The 12,604-nt window shown below is 44.5% G+C and overlaps 1 long non-coding RNA gene across 1 annotated transcript; it reads right to left on the bottom strand.

Annotated features, from left to right (window-relative positions):
• Positions 1-4,617: 4,617 nt before the first annotated feature.
• Positions 4,618-9,664, bottom strand: LOC114012611 (uncharacterized). The gene is made up of 2 exons (XR_003555171.2): positions 9,246-9,664; positions 4,618-5,326 (listed from the first exon to the last, which is right to left on the bottom strand). It is a non-coding gene; the product is annotated as an uncharacterized LOC114012611 (long non-coding RNA).
• Positions 9,665-12,604: the final 2,940 nt, after the last annotated feature.

Here is a 12,604-nt window from a genome sequence, read left to right as displayed (position 1 = left end):
CTGCTGTACAACCGCACAGGGAGGCTCCTTGCTAGACCATTTCTGAGCAGGACAAAGCATCTCTTTGGCTGGTCTGGGCACCGTCCTTCAGCCTCACAGGATCTTTGAGCTCATTCTGCACTGAAGAAAGGGATGAGAGATTTTCTGCTCCAGTGCACGGACTGTCCCCTTCACTCCAAAGGTTTGCTGTGACTGTAGAGAAAAAGCTGGCAAGGAGCTGGGCACATCAAGAGCACATGCATTAAATGCCACCATCATCCTGCTCTCAGTGCAACAACAGAGGACCTGTGCTCGGTAACCCCAGCACCCACTCCTGAGACACCCAGCATGGCAGAAGGAGCAGCAGAAGTGTTGAAAATGATTGAAATTTCCTCTGCTGAGCAGGTTTGTCACACAGCCTGTTTCACCATGCCTTCCCAACCACACGGCAGGCTCCCGGAGTCCTTCAGCCACCACCAGGGAGGAGTTGCTGCCCTGCATTTCTCTGCCCATCCCTGGGGGTGTGAAATTCCTGCCCCTCCGAGGAGAGCTTGGAAGAGGCTCCAGGCTCAGGAGGACTTGCCTAAAACCAGCTTGTAGGAGACCCAGGAGACCAGTTCTCATGGGAGTCCTGCCCTGCAGAGGGGTGGGTTGAGGGGCAGGGGTGCCCCACTCTCACCACAGCCAACAGCCAGGTGCTGGGACATACATGTGTGCACCCCGTGTGTGTAGGTCTGCAGGTGTTCCTGGTATCCCTCTGTTTAATGGCCTCCATAGTAAGAGTTGGTGTTGTGGGTTGTTTTTTTTCTTGCCCCACTCCCCCCCTCCCCCCCCCCAGTTGAACTTCTCAAGAGCAGCTGGTAGGTACGATGGAAATTAAAAGCCACTATTAATTTACATGAGCTGGGCAAAGCATAAGCCAGAGGAGCATGGGGGATGAGGAGCTGGTGATGGATGTTCGCCAGGCAGGTTCCTTATGTCAGGTGGACTCACCTTACAGAGATCCCCGACTGCACCCTGGAACTGGAGCTGGAGCTGCAGCTTTGGTGACTGGATATTCCGCCCCTCGGCCAACAGCCTGATAAGGGGAAAATTGCGTTGGGGTCTTGCCAGGGGTGCTTGGGAGGCAGGGAGAAGGAAATTGGTTTTCATCCACCTATACAAAGCATTCAGGCATGCACAAACCTGGATTTAAAATTACAGAATCATTTAGGTTGGAAAAGAACTTTGAGATAATCAGAACCAACCGTTAACCTGCCAGCACTGCCAGGTCCATCACTAAACCACGTCCCTAACCACTGCATCTACATGTTTTTCAAACACCTCCAGGGATGGTGATTCCACCCCCTCGCTGGGCAGCCTGTTCCAGTGCTTCACCACCCTTTCTGTGAAGAAATTTTTCCTAACATCCAATCTAAATCTGCCCTGGCATAACTTGACACCATTTCCTCTTGTCCTGTCACTTGTTACTTGGGAGAAGAGACCAACACACACCCCCTGCCTACATCCCCCTTTCAGGCAGCTGCAGAGAGCGATAAGGTCTCCCCTCAGCCTCCTCCTCTCCAGGCTGAACACCCCCAGCTCCCTCAGCTGCTCCTCACAGGACTTGTGCCCCAGCCCCTTCCCCAGCTTCACTGCCCTAACTTTAAACTGATTTTAATCTGTATTTTGCTAATTTCAGAAATTAGAAATGCTGTTTCAGCAGGAAAACTCTCCGTCTGGGGCAGTGTGCTTTCTTAGCTGCCCTGCTGCTAGAGCCACCTCACGGACCACAGCAGCACCTCTGGCTGCTCCAGCAGATGTCGGTGACTCTGGCATGAGCCACACAGAGTGCCTACAACCACTGACCTGCTGGGGTAAGCCCCAGTGAAATGTTTTTTTTGGGAGGGTGCAGACCACGGTGATTCTCAGCACTGACCTGCTCCAGCATCCACGGGCTGAGCCTCTGCATGGTCTCGTCATGGCCACCACGGCTGAGAGCCAGATGCTCCAGGAACTGCAGAGAGGCATGATGTCGTGTTTGTTTATCCATTTATTGTATACAAGAGGAAATCAATTTCTCTTGGTGCCTTCTGCTACAAAGTCATTTAATTAACGCTGAAACGCCACGCACAGGGGACACAGCAGAGCTGCTCACAGTTGGCATGGGCTGCATCTATACAATTGTTTCAGAGAAAGGAAAACGTCAGCACGGTAAAAACGGGAAGTGTTAGCGTGCCACGTGCTGCCAGGAAATGGGGCTGCTACCCTATTCTAAACCTGGATCAGACTCCATGAAAGTTAACTTGTTCACCCCCCCCCTTTCCTTTTGACCTTTAATGCAGTGGGACAACCCCCTCCCGGCAAGCACCACCGCAGGAGCTGCCAGGGCTGGGGAGGCACGCAGGCTGTCATCCACCAACTTGCCAGTGCACATCCACTATGGAAAACAAAGTGGTAGCAGAACTTGAGTCATGCCACTGCAGAAAGGGGGCAAAAAAATGTAAACCGTGTGTAGGCTCCTGCTCTTGCCCCCTGCAGCTGGGGCTGCACACACCCCAGCCACCACATGCCCACCTGCCCAGCCCGGCTGGCTGCAGCCCGGCTGCTTCACACCCAGACCCTGCTGCCGCCGCAAATGTGAAGAGCACTTGTGAAATTAGCGGAAAGACCCATGATGAACTTCTGCAAGGACCAGCAAAACCAGTGGCCAGCCACCAAGTATGAAAATAGCATGGAGGTGGCAGGGACAAGGAAGGAAAAAACCACTTTAAGTGGTGACCAAGTTGCTTTCTGCCTTACAGACCTGGCACTGCTCTTTCACTCTGTGTATTCACAGGCATGATTGAATTCACACTTTCCTTCCCTGCAGGACAGCGTTTTTCATCATACAACTCTGCTGCAACAATACTTCACCTACGGGTAAATACCAGGCTGCTATTTCCACAACATCATCATCCTCACCAGAGCAAAATCCAGCCCCCCGCCCCAAGGTGACTGACTGAGAAACCTCCTGTGGTCATCCCAGAGGCACGATTGCCACCCCGTGTGGAAGACAGTGACAATTTTCAGCCATCAAGGCTTACAGAAAGCAGCTGCTGCAGTGGATGAGACAATGGCCCTGGGCTGGGTCCTGCTGCAGCCACCGGTGGGGACCTGCCACCCCCTCCTGGGCCAGCTCAGGCCAGGGACCAGCAGTGGGGTGAACCTGCCCCTTCCAGCTAACGAGCAGCTGTTATAATGATGGGGTGCTATAGCTGGGTGGGAGCAGCTACAGTTTGAACAAAGCTACGATCAAGCGGCAAGAAAGAGCCCAAAGCTTTCATGGCATCAAAATCACTTTCTGTTATGTTTTTGTTTTTAAATCTGGCTGCTAAGCTCCATCACACTTCATCTTGCCCAATTCCCCCTCTGCAGGGCATCCTCCAGAGAACTTTGACACTGACAAAAGAAGCCAAAACACACCACAGGCAGATATTAGCAAAGGCACCAAACAGTAAATAAAATCCTGGGGAACATTTCACAGTTGCACTGAACGTGGATTTCCATGAAAGGGTCTTACTACCTTCCACTGTTAGTACCTGAAGCAAACACAAACTTAGAGAAGGCTGCTTCAAGTGGCAGTTATTGCAGAAACACTTTTAAAATCTGGCTAGAAGTAAAATTCACAGAGATCACAATGCCTTGGCTCCCCTGAGCACCAGGAACATCTCTAACCCACCACACGGGTCAGGGAGAGGAGGCCTGCAGAAACTGTTTTAGAAGAATCACTCAAATGCTGAGCAAGCCAGTCCCCCAGTCCCGGTGCTGGCCCAGACACGCAAAGGCAAAACAGCCCCTGAAATCCCACAGCTCTGGATTTTGTGTTCCTCTTGAGCATCTGGAACCCAAAACCTCATCCACCAGGGGCTGAGCCAGGGTCTCGCTTCAACTGGTGGTGCCCTAGTGTAACCCACCACCAGCTAGAGGCAGGGGAGGCTTCCTTCTGCACAAGCCCTGCAGAGCCGGGGGCCTTCAGCAGGAGGCTGGCCATGACCCACAGCCCGCCCTGCCCACCTGCAGTCCTGAAGGATCCAAACCCTGGCAGGATGGAAAGCCCACAGCCCCTCCTCCACCAGCCCAGGTGGAGGGCTGTTCCCCACCAGGGCAGGAGGCCCAGCAGCGAGCACTCAGGCAGCATCCCGGTTCAATGGGAGGCTTGTGGAGCCCTGAGGCAGCTCCCTCGCCCAGCAGTTAGCAGCTAACGATTCTGCTCATAACGCTTCGGCAGCCGTTGCTTCACATCTAAGTCCTCTGACTGATCTGCCTGCACAGTTCCCAATGCAGGAGGCCATCGTGCAAGAAGGCACCGCAAGGGACACAAGTGTTTCCAAGGTTTGGTATATTCCCATGGGATGCTAGCTGAATTTGGGAATAATTCAGGTGCCCATCTACTCAAGTACCAGATTCCTTAATTACCATCTCCCATCTTTTCCTTGAAGAGCGATCCATTCTTTGCAAATAAAGCCTCCCATGGCTTATCTGATCACAGCACAAGACGTTTACCTGGAAACTCCCCTTTGGATTGGTGCCACATAATGAACTTCTCAGAGAAGTGAAAAGCTATTTCACTAGCAACAAGCAACACCGATCATCAAATGAATAGTGATTCTTTGGATTAACGTTAAAACCCATTTATTCAGGCTTTTGTGCAGGGTGCACAACTCAATGCAGTTACGTATACACAGTATGCACATCCCAATAGCATACAAAAAGGCAAGTAGCAACGGGTGCTTACACTCGAAATGTATGTACAGACATTAAATTGGGAGTTTTACATTAGAAAATTATCTGACACTATTCATGTATCATCAAAGCTATTAGAAATTGTGTAGAAAACCAATAAAACTTGGAAAGTATCTACTCTTACTTCACTTTACCCAGGCTGGATATAGAGTCAGGCTTCCCACACCACATCATTTCAGGCCAAAGTCTGCAAGATCCCCAAGCACTTTGAAGAGTCACACCACCTTTCACTCTAGCACATCCCATTACGTGTTAAAGATTAACATATTAGTATTATTTCCTGTTTTTTCTGAGAAGAACAACAGCTCAAACACTTCAAAAAAGCTAATTTTCTCCTGGGGAAAGACAACAGAGGAATGATTTAGAGAGACCATGACAGAACGAAACATTAACAAAATGTTGTAACGGCACTTCCTGGTCCTTCCAAAAAACTCTTCGCGGACCAGGCAGCACCTAATTTAAAGCACTGTAAACTGTCCAGATTTACAGAAGCGCAATAGCAGGCCTTGGCAGACCCCAGGTCTTCTGCTGATCTTTACCTTGTTCCTATCCTAAGGGCTGCAAGAGATCGTACTTTTGTAACCTGCACAAAAAGACACAGAGAGATCAAGTAGATTTAGCAAAAGGATACTACACAGAAACAATAAATAGAAATATGCAGCAACATCATGAGAGCTACACTTCACTCCCTGTAACTACTCTGAATTTCATTTCTGACTGAATTTCATTCCTAAGACGTTGGCAGAATGAGGGAGCGTGAGAAAAAGAACAATTTAAGAAACATGTGGTTCTTGTGGACAAGGCCTCCAAGGACACCCAGAACCCGTCTCCATTGTCTTACAGCTTGAAGAGCAGGTCCAACTCTCTTTAACTACTCTTCTATGCCAGAGTCAAATTCTTGCACATACCAGTACAGTTGTGATGCTAAATTTTATCATTATAAAGAACCTAACCTACAATCCACCCAGGGAGTAATTTTAAAGGACTAATTTGCTAATGCAGACAACGTAAACCACAGCCGAGTACGACACTGGTAAGACTGCGTTAAAACTGCTCCCAAAGGTGGCTGAAAGAAGATGTCTTGTGCATAAATACAAACAATATAGGACATATTTGTAGAACATTCAATCACAGCCAATATGACTTCAGCCAGCTCTTCTTTTTAGCACAGCACATGTGCCGATTGCTGTATTAAGCTCTGGGGGTTAATTTATTCAGTTTGTTGCCTTGCATGAGCCTTTTGGAGAAAAAGGTGAGGACAGCACAAAGAATCTCTCTAAAATTTATCTATCTCCTAAAGTTTAAAGTTCTCTGGTGGAAGTTTTAACAATGAGTCAAAATTTACTTCAGTGAAAATATGTTTCAAAAATCCGTATTTTCCATGTTGATTTTTATGAAAATTCATTGTTGAAGTGGCTTGAAAAATATTTTCCTTTTGCAGAATTACTTCCTTAAATATATTTTGAATAGGCAAAAAATAATCAGTATTTTAAATTCAGCCTTCCTACGGTGTGAACCTCTCTCATTCCGATTGTTTTAGAGAAACACTTCAGCTGTCAGTATTAATAAATCAGAATTTTATTCAAAAGGAAACAGGAAAAAGACTTAATAACCAGATTCTCTTTGTCATTCAATAAGCATAGGGAATTAGTTCCCATTTGAAAGAAACAAGCCCTCAACAGCACTTTTTTACGTTTAGGAGTGCAGCTACAGCCCGTCACACATAGGAACACTAAGTCAAATTTTATACCACAGCCCGTGACCCACACAAATCATTTTCTGGCACAGAGAGTCAGTAGGAATTGCCAGGGCTTGAGCGTAACCAAATAAGCCGTGTGGTTAAGATTTAGGAGCACTTAAACCCACTCATGTCTTAAAAGTCTGACAGCAATTCCAGGCCAGGGGCGGGGAGGAAAAACAGGCTTCTGGCAGCAAGTAAAGCTGTAGACTGGGAAGGTACCACTGAAACCAGTAAAATGCTTCCTGGTACTGAGAGATCCCCAAAATAAGTTTGCAGGAAGATAAAAGCAAACATGCAGGTAAATAGATCCAATTTTGATATCAAGGACAAAACTGAATCATACTTACTGTGCATGCTGTAATATTTTTTTAAAAAAATTTTAAACGCAGTTAGCTTTCAAAGGCCTTATTTCTAAAAAAATATTCAATGTCAAAGTTTATATAAAAACAAGTAGTGACTTGTGCATTTCGCTTTAATACAGCCATTGCAAGACCCAATGCCACATACTGTATTAGAAATCTCCAGTTTACCCATGCTATATAAGAACGTTTTTATATACACATGTGTGTATATACGTATATCAATTACCAAGCTCAGTTAAATGCAAGGCTAATTATAATACTTTTCCCCTCAGAAAACAGTTTCATCCACTAAACTCCAGACTGCAAAGCTAGTTGCAGTGTCACAGGCAAAACATAATTTTACAAAATCACTGGGGAGAAAAAAAAAAAAGGCATTTTAACCCTTAAATTGACAGAATAAGCCACAACAGAAGTAATTAAAGGAAACACGACTGAACAAAGAAATACACAGTATTCTCTTCTCCAGTGGTCACTAAAGAATCCAGCAAATGTCAGTCAATAAATAATGAAAAGCCTGGTGAATTTTACCAAAGTACTTTGCTACCATAAATTTACTTTGAGCAAAGCCTGCGTTGCCATACGTAGCTGCCTGCCTCTTGTTTTCACCCTGTAGTCTTAAGTAGTCCACTAATGCAACCTATTTCTTTTGGTAAGTCTTAAGGTTTAGACTTTTTTCCCTACAATGTTTTAAAACTAATAATTATGCAACATCTTCCTTCCTTGTGTTAATTTGCATTCTCATACTGAAACAAAGTTATTTAATTGCATTAAAGCTCTCAGCGATCTAAGCTGAAATCTATTTTTCAGATTAAATACATGGCATGACACACTAGGCAAGGACAAAAAAAGCCCAAACAAAAACCAAAAGCAAAAAAACGCCAGCAGCAGTAAAGCGAGACGTAAGAACGCGTTCAGAGACTGGGAAAAACATGTATGAAAAGGGCCACCCAAAGCATACAGAAGCCGCTGCTAGAAAGAAGATTCTGCAGACTTTCTTTTCATGGCTGTGTATGAACAGAGACTGATATGAGATCTTTTCCCCCCTCACACCTGCTTCTCGAAGTCCGGATGGGCTGAAGAGCCACTGGATACCTAACTCCTTCAAGATACCTGCGATTACGCTATGGAGGAGTTAAGCTTCTGCCAGGGTGATCTGCAGACAAGGTTCAAAGCCAGGCAGAAATATAACCGTAACGCTTAAGTAAGAGTCCACATGAAAAAGTCAACTATTTCATGGTTTTTCTTCTTTTCAGTACTTGTACATCCAGGACAACTGCTGTGCAGAAGAGCAAAGCCATAGCACCATGCAGTGGTGCTCAGCTGCTCTGCCGTCTGAGCAGGCGTAACCACCCCGATCCAGCGCTTTCTCTTGCATAGTCCAGGCAGACAGACAAGCTGCACAATGAAAGTGCAGAATTTCTCTCCCACGTGCTTCCATGGGTGTGTGACCCGGGCTAGGCTCAAAGTTGAACCTCGTGGGTGTAAACGCTGATTCAGATCTCCCCCAGTTTCCTGCATGCATTAACAGATCTGCTTTCTGACATTTCCTGTCCTCCAGAATGCTCATAGCAATTATTAACTGCTAAATACAGTTATTTCCTCTATAAGCTGGCATATACTATGCATGCCCGATAAGAAAGCGTGTAGCCAAAATTAATCCAAAGATTATTCTAAAAAGTAGCAGTAATCATTCTAAATTTAAATATGGTCAGTTAGCTGGCTTTGCTGAAAACAACAATGTAAGATCCCAAACGCAAAAGAAGAAAGAAGAGCAGCTGTGTTTTCACATGGTTCAGAGAAATACAACAAGCGGCACTGAGCCACAAGATGGATGCCCAAAACTCTGTTTGCAAGAGAAGAGATTCAAGAATTCAAAACGTGAATTAAATTGAAGAACTATCAAGGATAGGAAACATGCACCAGAAGTGCCAATTAATGATACAAAGATTTCTTAGTATTTTTAGAGATTTTTCTGATGTGTGAACAAGCTTGCTGTCCTGTCTCAAGTCCCGAAACGCTGAACCTGCTCACTCAAATGTAAACAAATTTGTTCCCAGCAATAGAGGCAGCAGCGGCAGCATCAACTGGTCTGTGTATTCTGGATGTAACCCTACGCCTTCTCAACTTACTTTGCTAAAGACCTAAGTGCACTCAGCAGAAAAGTTTTCAGCCTCAGACCCGATGCAAATGAATCTATTTCTGGCAATACAACTGTAATTACCATATTCATAGAGATAATTAATTAATCAGAAGTGCTGCTTAAATAAAGGTAAAGTGCAATTATTTCAACTCATCAGCACAATGTATTCTAAGAAAACATTTGAGACTGTAGTTAACCATGTACTGGAAGCTCGGTTTAGCAGAATATTACTGAAGTTATAGGTTAAGAAGTTAAATACCGTATCAAGTTTAACGAAGAAATCAAGGGTGAATAAGAAGCATGAAAGCTGAGGCTGCGGGGAGCTGCAGACTTGATAAGAGATCCAGCGGAGTTCAGTGTACGTGGTCATGGAGCCCTCTATGCAGTTACTGTTTCACATGGGTTTCGCGTTGCTGGAACAAGCAGCCGGCAGCTAGAACCTCGCCTGTACACAACTCTCATCAATGCAGAGATGCTCTTGGGCAAAACTATCAGACTCCAGAGGATGTCTTCTGCTGAAGTTTAATAAGAGTTTAGTATACAGAGGCCAGGCTGGGTCCACATGGCCTTAAGAACTCCAAGACCTTTCACTATTGAGCAGCAGGCTTTCTAAAAGCCTTCAGCTAAATATTCAGATAGTAGCAACTCCTCTTGCACAAATAAGAGTTTAAAAGCAAACAAAACAAAAAAAAAACCCTAAACAAACAGGCAAAAAAAAAAAAAAAAAAAAAAAAGAAAAGAAGCAGCAATGCAATTGTCCTACCTCTGACCTCGATCTCTTTTCGCCTGACCCACTTATCCAGAGCACAGGGAACATTAACTCTTACACACATGTGCATTAGGAATATTTGCACCAACCAGGCCGCCTCCTTTGATGTGCATTTCCATCTCCCCTCATTTCTTCCGCTGCCTAAAGCCTACTGCTGCGAACAGAAACTCTTTGACACGTTATTTACAAAAGCCAATAAAAACAACTAACGGAGGAATCCCAACAATTCGAAATGCTCCGTTTCCCTTCACTAACTTAAACTTTGTCTTTCCCTGAACTATGAGCTGTGTGGGCATAATCTATCTCTTCCTGAGTACCTATAGAGTATTGCAGCCACTGCTGCAAATATAGCGGTCCCTTCTTGTGAATAAATGTGATGGTTTGGGACTGGAGGTTGGGGGGCAGCAGAGCAGGCAGGCTCTTTGGGCTTTGGTGAGTCCAATTTATTCACATAAACGAAACACATACATTTGACATGTCAGCAGCCTCTTCGCATGGAAGGGGGAAAAAGCAAAACAAGTTGAAGTTTCTTTAACTGCACTCCAAAGGAGCAGTTTATCAGCTCGGAGTCTGCAGGTAGTAAAGTGAACACAAGTGACAGACACCGTGAATCAAACCAAAATCGGGTAACTGGCCTACGCCTATAAAACAGGGCTCACCTCTGTGAAATGAAAAGCGCAACTCCCTCCAGCAAACTGACTGCTCAATTTGCTGAACGAATTACTGGTCACACACGGTGAATTTACGGATGCTGCAATAGTACACTGAACAGGAGTTCTCAACACAAGTAAATGGGCCAGTTAAGGATTCTAGCTTACCACATCTGTGTTTTGGTTTTGTTTTGCTTGGGTTTGGGGTTTTTTTCTTCCTCCTTACAGCCTTCTACCATTACTTTTCACCATTACGCCATCCCTTTCAGCCCCGAGCCCCTTCTTGCTGCTGACTGGGTCCCCAACCTGGGAAAAGGACCTGTCACGTAAAACTCACATGCTTGCAGACCAGTTGGTTGAGGCAAGAATTGGCACTGGCCTGCTCAGCAGAGCAGAGGGACACACCACCTGGCAGATGCCCACGGTGGCCAGCCAGAGCCATCTCCTAGCCACCCACACAGCTGACCAGGCAGCCTGGGATTTCAGCTGGGAGGCAGGTACTCTCCATCTCTAAGCACAAACAACGGAACGTGCTCTGAGGGGGACAAAGAAATTGCCACAGCTTGTATGCTGATCCATTGACACTTACTACATTTTCCATGAAAATCTTATCACCCGGCCAAGATACATTAAGTTGTGTGTATGAGACAACTTCTATTAGTAAGTGAACTTTGCTCTTTGGCAAGGAAGCTTTCAAATTTCTTCTGTTGATATTTTTACTCAGTACATTTATAAGCACTGGCATCAACAACCTCATCCCACTGAGATACATCTTTGTTACAATCCCCAATTCTTGAAACTAATCTGATGTCTTGGAGAACAACTTTTTAGATTATCCACGTGGAAACAGATATAGAAAATGCTTGCATAAAGTTCCTTTACAAAAACAAAAGGTTTTAAAATATAGATCTAAATGATTAGTTCTTTTAAAAACTTAAGAAAACCTATGGAGAAAGTACCTCAATTATAAGTTTAAAATGTTTCATTTAGAACAAACCTCCTTTTTCCTCAGAGGTGCTTAAGCAGGAACAGCCCTAGAGAACATGTTTTAAGAAAGAGGCAAAAAGCACAATAATGCTTTCCAAACTGCGTTTAAAAAGTCAGACATTAATTTCTTTCCATTTTGGAAAAAATAATCTCAGTATACAAGAAACATACTCGAAGAGTACAACCAACAGAAAAATGTAGGTTTTGATGTGCAGAGGGGACTACTTCAGTGAGACAGAACATCTTGTTTCACATCGAGGCATGTTGGGTGATTATATTAGTGCCCCTGTTTACAAGCCGGAATTATTTTGCATCCTTTTCTCCCCACCTCAAGAGCACATTTTATATAAACCTTTCAAAAGCACTTACCTCGCCTTTTAAGCACAATATTCTGAAATTACATACCTACACAGACGCTCTCTAACAAGTGAGAAACCTCAAATCTACTGCTTCAGCAGGAGGGACTCCAAGAAAGTATAAACTAGAAATATGAATTAAAACATGTACTTGATACTTTTAACGATGCATCATAGCAATTCTGCCATATGGAGTAACAAAAAGAGTCATGTGCTTGTATTGAGTGAAAGGCCAAACAAATACAAGACAGAATGGAATGTCACCTGAGAGGAGATCTAATTTCTGAGAGCTGCTTAGCACATTAGTTTGTATACCTACTTACACAGGACTGTTCCTGCCTTCTCCAAGTGTACTAGACAGGTGAAAGCCCATAAACTTGCCATTACCTAAAACATACGGCCATGCATGTATTTGACAGCACGACCCACTATAACGTGCAGCATCAAAAAAACATGTCAAGGTTTCTCGATGCTTTAGACATTGACCTGTTAAACTAAACTTCACTTAACCAGGGGCTAAGCAATATGTAGCAAGTGATTGAAAGTTCTTACATTACCGATAGAGCCCTTACATGGCTGAATTACCCTCTGTTCTCGAGAGACAATTTGCTCTGATGATTCACATCCTGTTTTGAATCAACAATCAATCACCAGTGATTCCTCCCAGCTGTATGTGGTAATTTCTTAAGCAGAGTACCACCTCTAGGGATACAATTTGAGTATTTTTTTTTATTTCATTCTGACCAGAGCATGAAACAAAAGATGATCAAAATTTGTGTATACTGCTCTGGAAAAAGGCTATTACAGTGTGTTTAGTAAAGCTGTCAGAAATAAAGGGCATTAAATAACAACAATG

Source organism: Falco peregrinus, chromosome 4 (assembly GCF_023634155.1).
Source record: "Falco peregrinus isolate bFalPer1 chromosome 4, bFalPer1.pri, whole genome shotgun sequence".
NCBI lineage: Eukaryota > Metazoa > Chordata > Aves > Falconiformes > Falconidae > Falco > Falco peregrinus.
The sequence above is the reverse complement of the archived record's forward strand: the minus strand, read 5'-3'. Positions and strand labels throughout refer to the sequence as shown.